This window comes from Hyla sarda, chromosome 5 (genome assembly GCF_029499605.1).
Source record: "Hyla sarda isolate aHylSar1 chromosome 5, aHylSar1.hap1, whole genome shotgun sequence".
NCBI classification, from domain to species: domain Eukaryota; kingdom Metazoa; phylum Chordata; class Amphibia; order Anura; family Hylidae; genus Hyla; species Hyla sarda.
This window is the reverse complement of record NC_079193.1, coordinates 293,122,620-293,145,405: the sequence shown is the minus strand read 5'-3', so window position 1 is coordinate 293,145,405 and position 22,786 is coordinate 293,122,620. Positions and strand designations below refer to the sequence as shown.

Below are 22,786 nucleotides of genomic sequence, written 5' to 3'. Positions count from 1 at the left end.
CTCATAGGAGTAATGCCCCCCCCTAATAGGGTTTGATGAATCTATGACATTGTGACACGTTTGATCAATGTGCCTAAAACCCCCCAAAAAAAAAACTTTTTGGCTTTGCTCATAACAACCAATCACAGCTCAGCTTTTATTTTTCCACAGCTTGTTATGATATGATAGCTGAGCTGTGATTGGTTGTTATGGGCAAAACCAAACCGTTTTGGTTTTGGGCAGGGCTCAACTTTTTACAAAGCCGGAACACAGTTACCATTAGCATAAGTCCTGCAGGACCAGCCCTTGAGTTGAACTCTTGTGCATTCCTACACTTATGTCTCAGGACTTGACCCCTGGTTTCCTCCATGTGCCTCTATGTGATACTGGATACAAGCAGATGGTAGTGTATAGACAGGCGCTAGATTACATATAACACTTTGTTGTAATACAATTGTATGTTGAAACCATAACCCTACAGAAAACTGATAAATTGGTTCCAGAGTCTCCAAAATGAAATAAGAATTTTTTTTTTTAAAGAAAACAACAAGATACGTAATACAGATATGGTCAGTCCTTCTACATAAGTCAGAAAAGCTGATAGAAGCTATGAATATACATAGAGGGCACACACGGTGTACCAGAGACAAGATGGAGCCTCCCTCAACGGATGTCCATAGGACAGGGATGTGGAATTCTTATCGCCCGACAACCAGGACATGCAGTTGCACACGCCATGCAGGTGAATTTTTCAGGCCCTTAGCCATGCATCAGGCAAACAGGGCCAGACCTGAAAGCCCCCGACAAGCACGGCGACGCTCAGGAGGGGTGTATGGAGTGAGCTCAGGAATCGTGCCTGCTCCATATTTCAGTAACTGGAGGCCACTGCTAATAGCCAGCATGCGGAGATCGCCACGGCTGGCTATTAACTCTTTTGATCGCAGCTGACAACGGCATCTAAAGGGACATGTGAATGCTCCCTTGTGGGCTAGTGGGGTGGATCGCCACCCCACAGCATGATCAACTATAGATGTAGCCGGAGGGGTTACCTCTGTTCCCTTGTGTCTGTGGCTCTGTGATTAATAGAACTTGGCTGGAACAGGCTCTATCAATGGATCGCAGAGCACAAAGATCAATGGAGTTCAACAGAACTCTGTTGATCTGTATGATGAAACTAATTAATCCTCCTAAAAGTCCCTTAGGGACTAAAAGTGTAAAAAAAAAAGTTTTAATAAAAGTTTAAGGGTGCGTTCACACGCTAGTAACTAGCAGTGGGTTTCCCGCTGCGGGAATCCGGCTGCGAGTTACAAAACCATTGATTTAAATGGGTGCACAGACAGTCCGCAATAGTGTCAGATTTGCGGAGTGTCCTCGGACCCATTCAAATGAATGGTAGCGTAACTCGCAGTGGGTTTCCCGCAGCAGGAAACCCGGTGCCAGTTACTAGCGTGTGAACGCACCCTAAAAAAGAAACACATAAACCCCTTCGATATTAAAAGTTTAACCCCTTCAGGACGGAGCCCATTTTGGCCTTAAGGACCGGAGCGGTTTTTGCACATCTGACCACTGTCACTTTAAACATTAATAACTCTGGAATGCTTTTACTTATCATTCTGATTCCGAGATTGTTTTTTCGTGACATATTCTACTTTAACATAGTGGTAAATTTTTGTTGATACTTGCATCCTTTCTTGGTGAAAAATCCGTAAATTTGATGAAAAATTTGAAAATTTAGCATTTTTCTAACTTTGAAGCTCTCTGCTTGTAAGGAAAATGGATATTCCAAATAATTTATTTTTGGATTCACATATACAATATGTCTACTTTATGTTTGCATCATAAAATTGACGTGTTTTTACTTTTGGAAGACACCAGAGGGTTTCAACGGTCAGCAGCAATTTTCCGATTTTTCACAAAATTTTCAAACTCAGTATTTTTCAGGGACCAGTTCAGGTTTGAAGTGGATTTGAAGGGTCTTCATATTAGAAATACCCCATAAATGACCCCATTATAAAAACTACACCCCCCAAAGTATTCAAAATGACATTCAGTCAGCGTTTTAACCCTTTAGGTGTTTCACACGAATAGCAGCAAAGTGAAGGAGAAAATTCACAATCTTCATTTTTTACACTCACATGTTCTTGTAGACCCAATTTTTGAATTTTTACAAGGGGTAAAAAGGACAAAATTTTTACTTGTATTTGTAGCCCAATTTCTCTCGAGTAAGCACATACCTCATATGTCTATGTAGAGTGTTCGGTGGGCGCAGTAGAGGGCTCAGAAGGGAAGGAGCGACAAGGGGATTTTGGAGAGTACGTTTTTCTGAAATGGTTTTTGGGGGGCATGTTACCTTTAGGAAGCCCTTATGGTGCCAGAACAGCAAAAAAAATCTCACATAGCATACCATTTTGGAAACTAGACCCCTCGGGGAATGTAACATGGGATAAAGTGAACCTTAATACCCCACAGGTGTTTCACGACTTTTGCAAATGTAAAAAAATAAATAAAAAATTTTACCTAAAATGCTTGTTTTCCCAAAATTTTTTATTTTTAAAAAGGGTAATAGCAGAAAATACCCCTAAAAATTTGAAGCCCAATTTCTCCCGATTCAGAAAACACCCCATATGGGGGTGAAAAGTGCTCTGCTGGCGCACTACAGGTCTCGGAAGAGAAGGAGTCACATTTGGCTTTTTGAACGCAAATTTTTCTCTGGGGGCATGCCGCATTTAGGAAGCCCCTATGGTGCCAGGACAGCAAAAAAAAACCCACATGGCATACCATTTTGGAAACTAGACCCCTCGGGGAACGTAACAAGGGGTTAAGTGAACCTTTATACCCCACAGGTGTTTCACGACTTTTGCATATGTAAAAAAAAAATTTTTTTTTTTACCTAAAATGCTTGTTTTCCCAAAAATTTTACATTTTTAAAAAGGGTAAAAGCAGAAAATACCCCCCAAAATTTGTAACACAATTTCTCCCAAGTACGGCGATACCCCATATGTGACCCTAAACTGTTGCCTTGAAATACGACAGGGCTCCAAAGTGAGAGCGCCATGCGCATTTGAGGCCTAAATTAGGGATTGCATAGGGGTGGACATAGGGGTATTCTACGCCAGTGATTTCCAAACAGGGTGCCTCCAGCTGTTGCAAAACTCCCAGCATGCCTGGACAGTCAACGGCTATCTGGCAATACTGGGAGTTGTTTTGCAACAGCTGGAGGCTCCGTTCTGGAAACAGTGGCGTACCAGACGTTTTTCATTTTTATTGGGGAGGGGAGGGGGGCTGTGTAGGGGTATGTGTTTATGTAGTGTTTTTTACTTTTTATTTTATTTTTTGTGTTAGTGTAGTGTAGTGTTTTTAGGGTACAGTCGCACGGGCGGGGGGTTCACAGTAGTTTCTCGCTGGCAATTTGAGCTGCAGCAGAAAGTTTGCGGCAGCTCAAATTTGCAGCCAGATACTTACTGTAATCCTCCGCCCATGTGAGTGTACCCTGTACGTTCACATTGGGGGGATACATCCAGCTGTTGCATAACTACAACTCCCAGCATGCCCGTTGGCTGTCGGTGACTGCTGAGAGTTGCAGTTTTGCAACAACTGTAGGCACACTGGTTATGTATCACTGAGTTTGTGACCTAACTCAGTGTTTCACAACCAGTGTGCCTCCAGCTGTTGCAAAACTACAACTCCCAGCATGTACGGTGCATGGTGTACGGTGACTGCTGAGAGTTGTAGTTTGCAACAGCTGGAGGCACACCGGTCGTGAAACACTGAGTTAGGTAAAAAAAAACTCTTGAGTTTCACAACCAGTGTGCCTTCAGCTGTTGCAAAACTACAACTCTCAGCAGTCACCGACAGCCAACGGGCATGCTGGGAGTTGTAGTTATGCAACCAGCAGATGCACCACTACAACTCCCAGCATGCACTTTAGCTGTTTGTGCAAGCTGGGAGTTGTAGTTATACAACAGCTGAAGGTACACTTTTCTATAGAAAAAATGTGCCTCCAGCTGTTGCAAAACCATAAGTCCCAGCATGCCCATAAGGGAATGCTGGGAGTTGTGGTGGTCTGCCTCCTGCTGTTGCATAACTACAGCTCCCATGCTGGGAGCTGTTGCTAAGCAACAGCAGGAGGCTGTCACTCACCTCCAACGATCCAGACGCTGCAGGTCAGTCCTGCCACCGCAGCTGCTCCTGGGGCCCCGATCCCAACAGGGGCGCCGGGGATCGGGGTCCCCAGCACCCGGGGTGCACGTCCCGCACCCGCTCACGTCCTCCAGAAGAGGGGCGGAGCGGGTGTGGGAGTGACACCCGCAGCAGGTGCCCTGATTGGTCGGCCGGTAATCCGGCCGACGAATCAGGGCGATCGTGAGGTGGCACCAGTGCCACCTCACCCCTGCAGGCTCTGGCTGTTCGGGGCCGTCAGAGACGGCCCCGAACAGCCAGTAATTCCGGGTCATCGGGTCACTGGAGACCCGATTGACCCGGAATCGCCGCAGATCGCTGGACTAAATTGTCCAGCGATCTGCGGCGATCGCCGACATGGGGGGGCATAATGACCCCCCTGGGCGATATGCCGGGATGCCTGCTGAACGATTTCAGCAGGCATCCGGCTCCGGTCCCCAACCGGCTAGTGGTGGGGGCCGGAATTCCCACGGGCGTATGGATACGCCCTCGGTCCTTAAGGACTCGGGATTCAGGGCGTATCCATACGCCCTATGTCCTGAAGAGGTTAAATCACCCCATTTTCCTATATAAAAACATGTAAACATAATAAAAATAAACATATTCGGTATTGCCGTGTGCGTAATTGTACCAACTATTAAAATATAACATTATGTATCTAAGTAATGTAAATGTTAAAAAAAAAAAACAAACCACAGAACTACAATTTTTATAATATCCCAGAATAAAAAGTTAAAAGTGATACCAAAATGGTACCAACACGAAAAACTGATTATGGTGCAAAAAGTGAGCCTTCATAAAGCCTGCTATGCAAATTTTTTTTTTTTTTTTTTTTAAAGCTACAGTGGTCAGAAAATGGCAATTAAAATAAATTAGAAAAAGTTCAGATTTTTTTTTAATTAGCAAAACATGATGCAAACTATACAAATCTGGTATTGCTGTAATCAGGCGGCCTAAAGTATCAAAATAACATGTTATCTCAACCACAAGGTAAATGGTGTAGAAAAGAAAACCGCCAAATTTGCTAAATTATCTTTTACTATTTCAATTCAAGTAGATTTTGCTCTGTTTTAGTCCCGTGGACAAGTAGTTTTTTTTTTTAAATTAAATTTCCACACCCCTGTAGTAGCAGCTAGTCCTGGTACAAATAAAGAGCAGTACAGTACTGCACTATACTATAGGGAGGCGCTACAAGACAGCAAATCACTGCATGCACTTCAAGAATACAGGGTTGGAGTAAAATGCCCACTCTGAAAGATTTAACCATTCACATTAGCGAATGATCCGGACAATTTATGGCATTGTGTGTTAAAGGGGTACTCCGGTGAAAACCTTTTTTCTTTTAAATCAACTGGTGGCAGAAAGTTAAACATATATTTGTAAATTACTTCTATTAAAAATCTTAATCCTTCCTGTACTTATTAGCTGCTGAATACTACAGAGGAAATTCTTTTCTTTTTGGAATGCTCTCTGATGACATCATGAGCACAGTTCTCTCTGCTGAGGTTATTATAATAATAATAATGTATTATTTATTGTTGTCCTTAGTGGGATTTGAACCCAAGTCCCCAGCACTGCAAGGCAGCAGTGCTAACCACTGAGTCACCATGCTCCCCTTAGTATACATCTGCTATGCATGGTTGCTAAAATGGACAGAGATGTCAGGAGAGAGCACTGTGCTTGTGATGTCATCAGTGTTCCAAAAAGAAAGGTATTTCCTCTGTAGCATTCAGCAATAAGTACTGGAAGGATTAAGATTTTGTAATAGAAACCAGATTGTTTTTTAAATGTAAGAAGCAATCTGATTGGTTGTCATAGAAAACTGGTCAACTTTTCCTCTACACAGGTCTTGATAAATCTCCCCCTATGTATCCAATACTGTGTTTAGCTAAACAAAAAAAGATAAAAACACACACATAAAAACAACACCTGAATCCAGCATTGTAAGGGTATTGTATCCATGAGTGTTTATCACCTATAACAGTGGTCTCCAGAGTGTGGACCTCCAGCTGTTGCAAAACTACAACTCCCAGCATGCCCAGCCAGCATAGTAAGCGTATTGTATTCATGAGTGTTTATCACCTATAAACGTGGTCTCCAAACTGTGGACCTCCAGCTGTTACAAAAATTACAATTCCCAGCAGGCCCGGAGTTGTAATTTTGCAACAGCTGGAGGTCCACAGTTTGGAGACCACTGATGTACAAGGACCCACAAATGGTTAAAATAGGGATCCAAGGATTAAAGTTATATGGAATGGTGGGTGCGCATTGATGTTTTTTCAGCAATTGGTGACTAGGCCATATGAGTTATTGACTGGAACAATCCAATTTCGATTAGGGTGGTTTCACACACACACATATTTCTTTTTTGGATTTATTTATTTAATTTTGTTTAATTTTATTGATTTTTTGATTTAATTTCTTCTGTGAGTACAACATATAATATAATTAAAAAAAATAATAATAATAATTACCTGTATTTTTTCTCACCACTATATCCATTTCTAGCTTTGGTTCAAAAACCTGCATCAAGAACATAAAAAACAAAACAAAAACAAAAAAAGCCGTGTGTGAAACCACACGACCAAAAATGTCTTCACTTCCCGGAATTTGGCCAACATTGAATGCACCATTATAAAACTTTTTGAGACACGAGGCATTCCCCGGACAGACGGTCACACTCATTTGCTTTGTTGATCTCCAGTGTAAACATAATGCGGCAGAATTGTTTAGTGAATTTAGAAAACCACAGAAACGCATTTCAGAAAGTGAAGCCAACACATTCCATTACTTGTAACCCAAACCATTACATCACCCCATGTCAGTCACTGGAAATAAAGGAAAAATTTACCAACCCTTGAAACGTACGGAAATGTCAAGAATTCTGTCTAGTTTTCTCCACGAATCAAAAGAATAGAAAGTCTATCCAAGCGAGTTCTATAAAAACATGTGTTTAACTTTTCGGAAAGTCAGCATTTCAGATTTCACTTACGTCAAAACAGATGTGTGTATACATTGCCTTTCCCAGGATCACAGATTATCCTACACTCTATTTTTCACAGTCAACTCTTAAAGTCAGGACTTCCAGCTGATATTCCCATAGGGACGGTGCTTAAAGAAGCGCTCCAAAAAAAAAGTTATCAGGACCAAGAAGATTAAACCAATGTAAAAAGAATGGACCCTGCACCTTTCTGTATAGAACCTGGCTAGTGCAGCGTTGTAACTAGAGATGAGCGAACTTACAGTAAATTCGATTCGTCACGAACTTCTCGGCTCGGCAGTTGCTGACTTTTCCTGCATAAATTAGTTCAGCTTTCAGGTGCTCCGGTGGGCTGGAAAAGGTGGATACAGTCCCAGGAGACTCTTTCCTAGGAATGTATCCACCTTTTCCAGCCCACCGGAGCACCTGAAGGCTGAACTAATTTACGCAGGATAAGTCATCAACTGCCGAGCCGAGAAGTTTGTGACGAATCGAATTTACTGCAAGTTCGCTCATCTCTAGTTGTAACAGTATTCACACCACAGCTATATTATGACACCTGTCCGGTAATGTAGCGCTCAACGTGAAAAGTGCTAGGCAGTACACATCACTTGAAGAGAACAAAGTAGAAATGGAGCACATTTATCTGGTCAGTGCTCCGTTTCTACTTTGTTGTCTTCAAGATTAAACTTTAGGCTTTCCAAAATCTGATTCCGTACAGTAACTCAATAATGCAGTCACTTAAATAACATGAAGGGCATGATGAAGTTATGTTCACAGTGAAAGACATCTTATCCCCTATGCAAAGGATAGGGGATAAGATGTCTGATCGCGGGGGTCCCGCCGCTGGGGACCCCTGCAATATAGCATGCAGCACCCACCTGTTACTGCTCCGGAAGCACTGGAGGGTCTGGCTCCCGACCACGGGAACGAAAGATCATGACATCACAATTCCCCCCCCCCCCCGTATGACGTCATGCCCCGCCCCCTCAATGCAAGTCTCCCATAGACTTGCATTGAGGGGGCGGGGCGTGATGTCACACAGGGGCGGAGTCATGACGTCACGATCTTCCGTTCCCGTGGTCGGGAACCAGACCCTCCAGTGCTTCCGGAGCAGTAACAGGTGGGTGCCGCATGTTATATTGCAGGGGTCCCCAGCGGCGGGACCCCCGCGATCAGACATCTTATCCCCTATCCTTTGCATAGGGGATAAGATGTCTAGGGGTGGAGTAGCCCTTTAAGAGCCAGCGATCAGCCGACAAATCACCAAATGCTTGACTGGATCTTGTGTGGTCAATTACATTATCTAATAGAAGGCAATGCATTTCCGAGTGGAATCTGCAGGAACAACAGACAAGTTTTATTTTTGCAAACATCAGGTCCACGGCAGAAACATCTGCCGCAGAAATTCTGCCGAGTGCACAGTGCAGCAGAATCCCATTGAAATGAATGCGACTCTGTTGCAGTGGAATGTCCATGCTGAATATTCCTGTGGACATTTTAGCCGTGTGAACATAGCCTCACGATGCAGGCACCATGACAATAGAGTGCCCCCCAGCTCTGCAATGTATATCCACATGCAGCAGTTATATACAGCTCTGGTTCTACAACTAAGCTAATGCAAGGAATATCATTCAGCAGGACTTGGACCCCTCCATCATCATAACCAGCAATATAAAATTATTCTAATGACACTATGTAAATTAGCATATAAAAAGAAATGGTAATGTTTGAGCCATGCCGTATTCTTCCAGTTTGTTTTCTACTTTTCTCTCTGCGGATTGTAACGCACCATTTTCCCGGAACAGTCATCAGCTGCCGCAAGCTGCAACCAGTGAGACTGATTAATGTTACTGTACAACACCATACTGGGGCTGCTGGACCATGGACGCGTCTCTACAGTCATGTCCTTCCCAGTCAACTGAACAGAAAAGAATATCACAATCACTTACAAATGTCAGGAAAGAGCATGGTATTCTGTGGAGAAGAAACAAATCCAGTGGCAAAAACAAAACCATCTCAGGAGGGAAAACTCCTCATAAGACAGGAATGTAAAGGAAAAAAAATAAAATAAAATGCTTCTCAAGGTCCCTATACACAGAGGGAAGAAGAGGAGGGGGGGGGGGGGGGATTTCAATTGTAAAGGGGCCCTCAAATCTCCCCTGGCAAAATGTTGGAGAGAGAAAGGATTGGGCATGCGGAATTTTAACCTTTTGCCCAATCCTTTTACTCTTTTTTTAGTCGTTTGGCAGCAGCTTACCCCTCCTCTCTATTGAGTACAATTAAACCTGCCAGGTTTTTGGAATCCCAGACAACCCCTTTAAGGCTGCCAAAGTATAGGGGATAAGATGCCTGATCGCGGGGGTCCCGCCGCTGGGGACCCCCCGTGATCGCCAGTAATTAGGCCCGGAGGGAACATGCTCCGGGGACTGATTATAATGTGGTGCTGCATGCAAGATCACGGGGGTCCCCCGCGATCAGGCATCTTATCTCCTATCCTTTGGAGGGGATAAGATGTCTTAGTGCCGGAGTACCCCTTTAAGCCTGGGTTTTCCATGTTTTGTGTGTTTTTTCTACGGTAGTTAAAAAAAAAAAAACAAAAAAAAAAAAACTGTGTGCCTTAGGGAGTTTTTCCCAGAAAAAAAAAAAAAAAAAACAAGGAGAATATTTTTCTGCTTAAAATAACACTTGTGAAAATGTGTATTTGCCTTTTTAAGGGCATGGTCACATTTTGTAATAGGGAAGAATTACTGGACTGGGGGGGGCATAACAGCTGCATCATGAAGTGACAAATAAATGCAATTTACTTTTGAGTTTATTAAAAAATAAAAAAAATAAAGTTTTCTCATATAGAGCTATCTAATATACTTTTGTTTTAACTCTTCATTCTTTTTCAGGACTACTGTCCCTGAATGACAATTGTTTCCATCCAGAAGATGCCAATCCATATATAACCATATATATAATATAGTCCAGTCCGAGAAGTGGTCGTCTAGGCCAGTGTGCCTCCAGCTGTTGCAAAACTACAACTCCCAGCATGCCCGGACAGCCTTTGGCTGTCCGGGCATGCTGGGAGTTGTAGTTTTGCAACAGCTGGAGGCACACTGGTTGGAAAACACTGGTCTAGGAAATGATCTGAGGCTGAAGACATCAACTTCACAAATATTTCTGATCATTTGCTAGTGTATCAGTCTGGAGTCCAGACTCTTTAGCTCACAGAGCGTTGCCTAGACCGGATAAAATTGTATCCATTTCTCAGCCGAATATAAAAGACAGCACTACTCAGCTCAATTTCCAGCTTACATTTACTTTATCACTACAGTAAAACCTCAAAATGCGGAGCAACACCCCGTATAGGAAGCCAAAAACAAGACATTTCCCAGAGGTCTCCAGTTAACACATAATAAGCCCTAAGTTAGGTGCTGAAACTAAATGAGGGCTATGAATTGCAGCAAGACCACTCAATGGGGGAGACTTATCATTCCATGTAGATGTTATTTTCCGTCTATCATTGGCGCTGTGATGGCGCAGTCATGTAACCTTAGAGACTTTTGTACAACTTTTGAAGTTTTAGAGTAGCAGTACACCTATTTCCGATTTAGACATGCAGTGCACCATTATTTACCATAAGCGACTTTTATAATAAGTTGCTTAAAATTGCGCAAAACCCAGATTTCTAAAGTACACCACCAAAAGTACACGTACAAAAACCTCTTTACTGTACGCAAAGCACAATTACATAGCATAAATGCAGATGCCGACAAAAATTGGTCATGCATCCATCTTATAATCGGGGTTGTTTCTTCACCTGTGTGACGTAGCGGCTGACTTGAAAATAGGGCTGGGCGGTGTACCGGTTCATACCGAATACCGACATTTTTGTGCTGCACGATATGAATTTTCACCCATACCGTAATACCGGTTGGGCCCTTCCCCCTCGGGAAAGAATGAGCCCAGCGCTGCGCTGTCCCCACATCGGGGAACTAATCACAAGTCACCCGCGAGCGCTGTTCTGCCCCCCAATTAATTATCAGCCCAGCGCTGTCCCCATCGGGGTAAATACTGATCTCTCACCCGCATGCGCTGCCGTCCTCATTCTCATGTTTGTTTCGGCCGCCGGCGCTGACACTCTATACCAGTGGTCTTCAACCTGCCGACCTCCGAATGTTGCAAAACTACAACTCTCAGCATGCCCGGACAGCCGTTGGCTGTCCGGGCATGCTGGGAGTTGTAGTTTTGCAACATCTGGAGGTCGGCAGGTTGAAGACCACTGCTCTATATTGTGTGGTATCCCCATGCCCGGGCTGCAAAAAATAAACAAAATAAACTTTAACTCTCCTCCCGTTGGTCCAGTACCGGCCTCATCCGCTTCCTAGTGAATGGAACGTCGGACAGACGTCAGCCTATCACCGGCCGCAGCGCCTTACATGACAGTGGGCTCAGCCTATCAGCGGCCGAGGCGGAACATTGCTGCGGCCGGTGATAGGCTGACGGCTGTCCGACGTTCCCGTCCCTAGCGTGAGGCCGACGTCGGAACATGCGTGAGTTTATTTTGTTTACCTTGTGTCTGTGCCGGCAACAAACAGCACGAGGAGGGCAGCGGGTGACATGTGAGTATTTACCCCCATGGGGGCAGCGCTGGGCTGATAATTTGTGGTGGTGGGGGGGGACATACCGTGGAACCGTCAAAAGTTACAAAAATACCGTGATACGCAGATTTGGTCATACCGGCCAGCTCTACTTGAAAATATACTTGCAGAAACAGTATCATGTTGGTACCAGTCACCTTCCTAAAAACAGTTTAGCTAAATTTTACCTGAACCCCTGGAGGTCATCATTCTTAGCCCTTTTCAGTGCTGATCGCGGTCAGGGTTTTTGATTAGGGCTTATCCGGGTTATGATTATTATTCATTGTTTATGGGTTGATATTTCTGTTTAGGGCGATGATAAAGGTTTATTATAGCAAAGGGTAATGAATATGGGTTTTTATTATGATTTATTTTAGGTTTAGGGGTTAGCTTTAATTTTCAGACATAGGGAAAGGGGTTATGATTATAGTTCCAGGTTATGATTAGGAAAAGGGATTTTGATTCTGTTTAAAGCAGGGGAGCAGCATCACATTCCATTACTAGCCCAGTTTTCTTTTTTCCGTCACCTACGTTCTACCCCTAAGCGACCAATGAGAAATGTACAACCTGTTGCGGAGTTATTTCGTCCACCAGGATGTACATTTATTTCCCATACATGACTGCGAGCATCGGAGTTGTGCTTGCGTCATGCCCGGCAGGTCCCAGCTGCTGTCAGCAGCCGTGGACCCGCCGGAAATGGCAGACATCGGCAATCGCGCAGATTAACCCCACAGATGCCGTGATCAATACAGATGACGGCATCTGTGGCAGTGCATCACTTAAAATGTATGATCGGATCGCCCACTGCGCTGCAGCGTGGATCTGATCGCAGATCATGGCGGAACCTGACTGAACTCACAAAAGTTTTGAGGTAAACAACGCGAGAGTCTGGGAATCTGCAGAAAGGTCTAAACAAGAGTGTAAGGCTGGGTTCACACCACGTTTTTCAAATATGGTAACCGTATACGGTTTTCCGCAAAAAAACGTATACGACCGTATCCGAAACCGTATGCATAGAGAATGCATTGTAAACCGTATTCCAAATGTTGTGTACGGTTGCATCCGTTTTGCCTCTGATACGGTTTTGCCGATTTTTCAACCGTAGGCAAAAACGCTGTCGACCACGTTTTTGCCTCCGGTTGGAAAACCGTATGCGAACCGTATGCGGTCCTTTTAACATTGCTGTCTATGAGAACCGTACACAGAATTTCAGAATACGGTTGTATACGGTTTTTCTAATTCGTTTTTGGAGTTGACACATGCGCAGATTGGAATTTCAATAGAACAATAGTAACTTTATTAAATTGCTGGAAAACTGATTCCAACAAAATCGCAAACCCGCGTGCAAAAACTGATGCAAACGGATAGAACCGCACGGGGAAAAACCGTATACGTTTTAATTTGGAGTCATACGGTTGTATAAGGTTGCATACGGTTTTTGCCATACGTTTTTTTAGCAGAAAACCGTATACGGTAACCGTATTTGAAAAACGTGGTATGAACCCAGCCTAAGCTAGAGCTTTCCCTGCCCGTGCAAAGCGGCAGGGAATTAATAATCTACAGTACATAATTATGATACATTTCACGCTGCAACAGAAAAAGTTAGACGGAAAAAACGGCAGAAAAAAAAAGAAAATAGTAGGGTAGCTAAATCTCCCCCAATGTACGCTTTATAAGCACTCACTAAAATTCTCATGAGGGGCTTCCAATGAAAAACTGCTAACATGGTTTCATATTACTTTCCCGTGACCCACTGTGCATCTGGCATTCATTTAATCCATTAGGCAAACACTGAAAATCTAAACTCCATCTATAAAAGCCATGTTACTGCTGCAAGGAAAACAAATACATAGATTAAACAATAAAACAAATCAAACACGGTCAGCAATATATATGGAAAAGCCCAGGATGTATTTCATGTTTACATCGGGCTGAGTATGGGTAAAATAATGAACCTAGAGATGTCCTTAAATATATATATATATATATGCAAGGTTTGGGAATGTATGAGATACAAGGGCATTTGACAAAAGGGCTGTATTATATATTATTTGACCTTCAGATTTCCTTCCACTCATACAAACATCAGAATGACCATCTTAGTATCAGCAAGGTCAGATAGGAGAACAGAGTGAACTTGGAGTTGCAGTTAAAAGGGACTTTAAAGGGCTACTCCACTGGAAAAATCTTTATTTTTTAAATCAACTGGTGACAGAATTTTAAAACCGATTTGTAAATTACTTCTATTATAAAAATCTTAATCCTTCCATTACTTCTCAGCTGCTGTATGCTCCATAAGAATCATTTTTCTTTTTGAATTTCCTTTTCTGTATGACCACAGTGGGGAAAACATGGGGAATACCATATTTTTCGCCGTATAAGACGCACTTTTTCTTCTCAAAACTGGGGGGGAAAAGTCGGTGTGTCTTATATGGCGAATACACACCTATCGCGGCGGTCCCTGCGGCCATCAACGGCCGGGACAGGCGGCTAATACAGGACATCACCGATTGCGGTGATGCCCTGTATTAACCCTTCAGACGCGGCGATCAAAGCTGACCTCCGCATCTGAAGGGAAAGTGACACTAACCCGGCTATTCAGTTGGGCTGTTCGGGACCGCAGCGATTTCACCGCGGTGGTCCCGAACAGCCCGACTGAATAGCCGGGTTAGTGCTTACAGGACACCGGGAGGGACCTTACCTGCCTCCTCGGTGTCTTCTCCATTCAGGGATCCCCTGTATGGCCGGCGCTCTCCTTCCTCGTCATCACGTCGTCGCGTACGTGCGTCTGCGTGAGTAACAACGTGATGACGGCCACGGAGAGCGAAGATACCCGGCCGGCAGCAGAGACGTTCAGCAGCAGGCCGGCAGCAGAGCGACGGGGACACGGCGACAGCGATGGAGCGACATCCAGGGCAGCGGTGACGGGTCCGGAGCGGCGGGGACACGTGAGTATTAAATCCTATGCAGTGGTCTTCAATCTGCGGACCTCCAGATGTTGCAAAACTACAACTCCCAGCATGCCCGGACAGCCAACGGCTGTCCGGGCATGCTGGGAGTTGTAGTTTTGCAACATCTGGAGGTCCGCAGGTTGAAGACCACTATTGGGTTAAAAATCTTTAATTTTTTAGATTTTGCACCTAAAAATAGGGTGCGTCTTATACGCCGGTGCGTCCTATAGGACGAAAAATACGGTACATGGCTTACGTACAGGCACATATGGGTAAAAACTTGATTTACCCAATTCCTCTCATGGCCTTGCTACTCAACAACATTAAATTGATTTGGTATTATGCGGATTATTACAAGCACACAATTTCTAAGGCTAAATTTACACTTTTTTCAGTAAGTCTGGGAATATCGGTTTTCCTTAAACTGTAACCTGAAAATAATGGAGGAGTGGGAGACCAAAAGCACCGATGTCTGGAATCCACTGCTGTTAATCTAAAATGTTTGTTATCCTCAGAACTTAATTTATTAGTATTTGATATTTTTATATGGGGGTTTTTAAACCACCATGTTTCTAGTACTTGCATTATATATAACTACCGTATTTTTCGCCGTACAAGACGCACTTTTTCTTCCCCAAAACTAGGGGGGAAAAGTTGGTGCGTCTTATAAGGCGAATACACCCCTATCGCAGCGGTTCCTGCGGCCATCAACGGCCGGGACCCGCGGCTAATACAGGACATCACCGATTGCGGTGATGCCCTGTATTAACCCTTCAGACACGGCGATCAAAGCTGACCTCCGCGTCTGAAGCGAAAGTGACACTAACCCGGCTGTTCGGGACCGCCGCGGTGAATTCGCGAACAGCTTACAGGACACCGGGAGGGACCTTACCTGCCTCCTCGGTGTCTGCTCCGTGCCGGGATCCCCTGCATGGCCGGCACTCTCCTTCTACGTCATCACTTTGTCACGAACGCCATCTCATCATCCAATAGGAGCAGCGTGCATAGCGACGTGATGACGGCGACGGAGAGCGTGGATCCTGGGGAAGAAGATGACCGGAGCGTCGAGGACACCACGGGGATGCCGTGACAGCGATGGAGCGACATCCAGGGCAGCGGTGACATGTCCGGAGCGGCGGGGACAAGTGAGTATTACCTCCTATCCAGTGGTCTTCAACCTGCGGACCTCCAGATGTTGCAAAACTACAACTCCCAGCATGCCCGGACAGCCGTTGGCTGTCCGGGCATGCTGAGAGTTGTAGTTTTGCAACATCTGGAGGTCCGCAGGTTGAAGATCACTGTTGGGTTCAGAATCTTTTTTTTTCTAGATTTTGCACCTTTAAAATTGGGTGCGTCTTATAGGGCGAAAAATAAGGTAAATCAGAAGAAAGCATGGTTGCTGCACCAGGTAAACTTCACATAACGTAAAATCGGTGCTATATCCAGCTCCTACCCTCATTTGTTAAACTATTAGCCGAGCAGAAGCATTAAATATACATTAAAAAAGGGCTAACTAAATTCTATCCCACTGTGTACAAACCACATAAATACCACATGTAACTTCAAAAAGATTCCCAGAATTGTGTTAATTATTGATGACAGTATAGCGGTATAGCTCACAGGTCAAATTTAGACAACCAAAGCACAAAAAGGTTGCAAAGAATATATGCAAGGTGACTTATCTCTCCATAAAGGGGTACTCCAGCGCTTAGCCATCTTATCCCCTATCCAAAGGATAGGGGATAAGATGCCTGATCGCGGGGGTCCCGCCGCTGGCGACCCCCGTGATCTTGCATGCAGCACCCCACTGCATCCTGCACGCAGCACCTAGTGGGGTGCTGCGTGCAAGATCACGGGGGTCCCCAGCGCGTGGAAGATCAAGGGGGTCCCCAGCGGCGGGACCCCCGTGATCAGGCATCTTATCCCCTATCCTTTGGATAGGGGATAAGATGGCTAAGCGCCGGAGTACCCCTTTAAAAAGGACAAAAAAAAATATTTTACTAGTCATCCAGACTCAGACAATAGGCAAACATTATCTGTGATCGGAAAGAACATTCATAGGAATCAGATAGATAAATGTCAATTAAGGCCGATGTGAGAGGACAGAAACATCAACTTCTGTAATAACAAGGTGGAGCCCAGACACAACCAAACTAAATAGAGATGAGCGAACTTACAGTAAATTCGATTCGTCACGAACTTCTCGGCTCGGCGGTTGCTGACTTTTCCTGCATAAATTAGTTCAGCTTTCCCGTGCTCCCGTGGGCTGGAAAAGGTGGATACAGTCCTAGGAGACTCTTTCCTAGGACTGTATCCCCCTTTTCCAGCCCACCGGTGCATCAGAAAGCTGAACTAATTTATGCAGGAAAAGTCAGCAACCGCCAAGCTGAGAAGTTCGTGACGAATCGAATTTACTGTAAGTTTGCTCATTTGTAAAACTAAACTGAAACCTTTTCCCTGCAGCGCCCCTAAAGGAAGAAATGCATAGTGCTCTTTAAAAATAGCATTCTCTGTATTAGAGTTGTTTTCCAGGATTTGCTCGTCTTCAGGTGAGACTGGAGAACTTACAAAGATTCTGAGATGTCTTTCATGAAGGTCTTAAAGGGGTACTCCGGTGAAAACCTTTTTTCTTTTAAATCAACTGGTGGCAGAAAGTTTAACATATTTGTAAATTACTTCTATTAAAAAATCTTAATCCTTCCAGTACTTATTAGCAGCTGAATGCTACAGAGGAAATTCCTTTCTTTTTGGAACACTGATGACATCACGAGCACGGTGCTCTCTGCTGACATCTCTGTCCATTTTATCAACCATGCATAGCAGATATATGCTGAGGGCAGTATGGTGGCTCAGTGGTTAGCACTGCTGCCTTGCAGTGCTGGGGACTTGGGTTCGAATCCCACTAAGGACAACAATAAATAAAGCGTTGTTCTTATTATAATAACGTCAGTAGAGAGCACTGTGCTGATGTCATCAGAGAGCATTCTAAAAAGAAAAGAATTTCCTCTGTAGTATTCAGCAGCTAATAAGTACAGGAAGGATTAAGATTTTTTAATAGAAGTAATTTACAAATATTTTTAACTTTCTGCCACCAGTTGATTTAAAAGAAAAAAAGGTTTTCACCGGAGTACCCCTTTAAAGGAGAGGCCCCAATCAGATGTCTTCTTCATGGCTGTCGGGGCTAAATGCATTACACTGCTGCTAAGCCCATCGCTGGCTGGGGCAGGATAGTGGTGTGGCCGGCGATTTGCTGATCAGCAGTGTGAGGCATCGACCACAGGCAACCAGGGAAAAAAAAGGCAGTGGAGGACCGGAGCGGTGATACCGAGGGAGCAGTGGCGGGTGAGCCCAGTTTGTTGTTTTAGATGCTGGCAGCCCGGGAATAATGGTACAAAAAAAAAAACAACTTCTGAATGGGACTTCTACTTGAATGTTATATATTTTTGAATATCATGTTATAAACAGATTATTTATCAATATAACAGAGCATATTTCTTAATTTTTCTGGGGGGAAAATGGCTTTGAAAAAATACAGAAAAAAGGTTTTTCCCCCAATTTTCCATGCCTTCCCATCTTTAGGCTGAACATTGTGAATATTATGTTAGACACAACCCATATGATAAACTACAAAGTCAAACTAAGCGGGCAGGAATCCTTCATTCCTTCAAACCCCACCCCCCATCTCTAGACTTGGTATACTGGCATTACGGGCAGATCATATGCCCGTGTCGAAGGACCCTAAGGCAGGGATTACATGGCAGAATGTCTGCACGCAAAATCTCTGTGCGGACATTCTGCAGACTGCATGCATTGGCATAACATGCCAACGCTAGGACAGCACGGGAATGCGCCTTCTTATAGTCTGCAATGCATTCCATGCGGAGTCCATTCTTTCTGCCGACAGCAGAATCGAAATTAAAGTGTAGAAAATATGCAGCAAAATATGCATATGAGGTTTGCAATGGGGATTTGCTCCTGTTCTGGACAGATCACACCATTTCAGGGTCCTTCTACGTAGACAAATCAATCATGTAGTCTTCCCAGTCAGACACAGGGCTTCCTGGCTGCACCTCTGTCTGTCATAAACTGTATAGGTTTCTGTCACCAGATTTAAAAACACGAAAAAAGGTATTTTTTTCTTCCAGAGTATCCTTTTAATGTCTGCAGGAAACATTGCTTTTCAGCTGATCACCCACATGTCTGCAGCGTACAATGATGTGTAAGGAATGTTTATTCTCACAATCTTTCTGTGTAAAGGAAAACTAGCGGGGAAATGAGGAAGGATCTAACCTTACCTAATTGGTTACTATTAGGGACATTTATTATTGTTGTCTTTAGAAAGTGGGTTTTGAAGTCATTTATTTTTGCTTACGTGTGACACATTTATCATACTATCACACAGGGGTTGATTAATTTGGCGCATGTAAGTAAAAGATTTATTACTTCAGAACACCACTTTATATGAATCCTTCTCTGACTTTTCACATGGTTGCGGAAAAAACGGAAGACTTTTTTTTAAAATGTTCTTCACTGCCAGTATTTTAAGCCAGGTCCGGGCTGGTGTAGATTTGTGACAAATTGAGGGCTTTGCGACAAACTTCAAAAGTTAAATCTTCACTATCACCATGTGGAACAGCGTTAATTTAACGGTAAGATGGTAGGAAGAGTATTAAGGATCAGGTACAATGGAAGCCAAAATGCCCAGTCTCTCTTTCCATAACAATGGATGATGGGAACAGTCAGGATGCTCCTAGATGTCCAGCAAATCCAACTTTAATTTGGTTATCAAATTTGGTTCTTACAACTTTTATCTAACATGTATGACCATCTTTAAAAAGGAATCTATCATAGTTTTCATGCTGCCTGAACCACGGGTCATCAGTGCAGTCACTGGATCTTCATTGCTTCTATTTTTGCCCACCAGCCTCAGATAGATCTCTCCATATACCCAAACAAAAGCCATCAGACACTGCCCTGATGATGCATGGTGCGGGCAGCATGAAAATTACGACATTGGATGCAACATTGCTTCCTAATGCTAAAATATTTTTATTTTTAAAAACCGTTGCCCTAAAAGCTTATTCCATAACACCATGCACTGTAGCATAATTTCTTAGACTTCTTTATATCAGGGGGACTTACAGCTCTGTTCAGTCTGATAGTCTCTACTATATTTCCAGCATTCTAAGTGATATAGTGTCACCACATATCTGTGCACTTTGAATTGAGTTTCTGTAAATGACTATTACCATAAAATAAATAAACCGGGGAAAGCTTCAGTATGTAATGTTCTCTATATAATAGACGGAGGGTCATAACACTAAATTAAATGTACTTGTAATTAACATAGAGAAGATAATTTGCCTGGTATACAGCTCTGCAAGATCAAAGGGCATAATAGAACAGCGCTCTAGATGTCAACTGGTGCTAAGAGTCACCGGTCCGCCCCGGGAAATACGGAGCAGAGTTCAGCCCAGTTCAGGTGTCATATAAAGTATTCTAGTAAATCTGCAATAATTTCTAATGCCATATACTGGACCGAGAACAATGGACTAATCAGCAGCAAACATTTCATGTCTATTACGATTAAAGCTCTTCATAGCCTCTTAAGGAAAAATCCTCACTATTCTTTACTCTACAGCAATGGTTTCCAAAAAAAATGTCTCTCCAGCTCTCGCAAAACTACAATTCCCAACATGCTCAGCCAGAAAATCAAGTATTGAACTATTTTGACATGAAATATAAAATGTATTTTAATTTTTTTTTTTTTTTTTTTTTTAAAGAGCACTGTACATTGTTTTAGGAATTAAAATTGTACTGGCGTACAGGGAGAACAGTCGTTAGCTTTTTGGGGTTTTATACACATCTTAGTGTCTTCCAACTTAAGATCTGGCATAGCAATTTTTTTTACTATACATCACATTGGATGGTAAAAAATGCACTTTATGCAGGGCTATTGTTCCTAATAAAATGCCAAAAAGCAATGAACTCCATTATCAAAGCGGTCCATCAGACAACAATGATAGCCACTACATGACAGAGACTTGCAGTGTTCCATTGCCCCCATTTCAAAACAAGTCTACAGGATGTTCGCTACAGAAATATTCACAGAAGGCTTTGGGGTTAAAAGGATTATCCAGGAATTGGAAAAATATATCTGATTTGTTCAAAAAAACAACACATTTAAGTGTTGATGACATCTTGACTCAAGGAAGTGCCTTCTCAGCCAATCACAGATGGCAGTGGTAATCAGCCATGCCAGTAATTGGCTGAGATGCCACCTACTTGTCTCAAGACACACAAGGAAGTGATTAGTAGCAGGAAGAGGGCACCATACTAAGGCAATGGTGGGGAATCAAGGCAAGCAAATTCTTTTTTTTTAACCTATTGAGCCTAGCGAGCCCACTATTGAGACATGAAAGGTCATTATAAAGCAAAAGGATGCAATAAAAAATTAGGTTATATGCATTTTCAGCAAATAATGCAAGTTTCCTCTTGGAGGGTAAGGCCTGGCTCACATGGTGGAATTTCCAATAGATCAGCCAGAATAGGTTCTCATAAATTTATATATATATATATATATATATATACACACACACTCTAGATGAGTACCCGGCATAGCCTGGTTTTTCCTTCCTAATCTTTGTTGAGGAGGAAAATCAACAAAAAGAGGAAGCTTTTGACTTCATATCCCGTCCTCATATATTGTTGTCATATCCCGACCCCATATCCCGTCCTCATATCTTGACCTCCTAGCCCGTCCCCCTAGCCCATCCCCATATCACGACCTCCTTTCCCGTCATTTCCATACATTTCCCATAGATTTGCATGGGACTTTTAACTACCCCCCCATTTGTGAGGGTTGGGGTTTTTGTTTAGAGTTAATTTATGTATCCTATATTTTTAGTGAATATATAAGTAACATGCGACAAAGTATTATCGAAATATCTCCAGCCATTTGGAAGTTATGCAGTAACATATATTTCCCATAGCAGGTACAGAAGATTGGAGATTCCAGACGGATGATCTTATGGAAGCACGAATACAGGGATCCGCCTATCCCTGTAGCATTCAGACAGAGAACAAGAGGAAAATCCAGCTCCCAAGGTGCAAGTACAATAAAACTTAATGTTTACTTCATCCGATTAAAAACATTCCGTGGTGGAAGTGAGTGGTGACATGTCACTCTAAAATCGAAGTGAAACGCCAACGTGTTTCGAGCATAAGCTCTTAGTCATGGCTTAGCCAGACTAAGAGCTTGTGCTGGAAACGCGTCGGCGTTTCACTTTCGATTTTAGAGTGACATGTCCCCACTCACTTCCACCACAGAATTTTATTTTTAATTGGATGAAGTAAACATTAAGTTTTATTGTACTTGCACCTTGGGAGCTGGATTTTCCTCTTGTTCTCTGCCTATATATTTCCCATAGACTTGTATGGGACCCGCCCCTGGCAAATGGGGGTGAGTAAGGGTTAAATTACCTATCCTATGTTTGTTGTTGACATAGGGCTGGGCGGTATACCGGTTCATACCGAATACAGATTTTTTTTTGGGCTGAACGATATGAATTTTCCCCCATACCGCAATAACGGTTGGGCCCATCCCCCTCGGGAATGTATTGTCAGCCCAGCAAAGCGCTGTCCCCACATCGGGGAACTAACCCTATGTTACCCGCCAGCGCTGTTCTGCCCCCCCCCCCCCCCCCCCCCCAATTAATGATCAGCCAAGCGGGGTACTACTCACAGATGTCAAGCACTGCCCTCCTCCTCTTTTTTGGGGGCCGCCGGGCGCTGGAACTCACTGTACGCCAGTGGTCTCCAATCTGCGGACCTCCAGCTGTTACAAAACTACAACTCCCAGCATGCCCGGACAGCCGTCAGCATATCACCGGCCATAGCGATGCCCCGCCCCGGCCAGTGATCGGCTGAGCCCACTGTCATGTAAGAAGCCGGCTTCTTACATGACAGTGGGCTCAGCCTATCACTGGCCGGGGCAGAACAGCGCTGGCCGGTCACATGATTTTTTTTTGGGGGGGGGAATACCGTTAAATATCGTGGAACCGCTGTAA

At 43.7% G+C, this 22,786-nt stretch overlaps 1 protein-coding gene across 13 annotated transcripts in view; it reads right to left on the bottom strand.

The window, feature by feature from the left end:
* FAM110B (family with sequence similarity 110 member B) overlaps nt 1-22,786 on the bottom strand; it is a 282,271-nt gene that overhangs the window by 97,998 nt on the left and 161,487 nt on the right. Inside the window, exon 1 of one of the 13 annotated variants that reach the window (XM_056521979.1) lies at nt 22,462-22,625. The exons of the other annotated variants lie outside the window; for them this stretch is intronic. The gene's annotated coding sequence lies outside the window, so the exon portion shown is untranslated. Of the gene's footprint in view, nt 1-22,461; nt 22,626-22,786 lie in introns of those variants that run through there. 13 annotated transcript variants of the gene reach the window in all.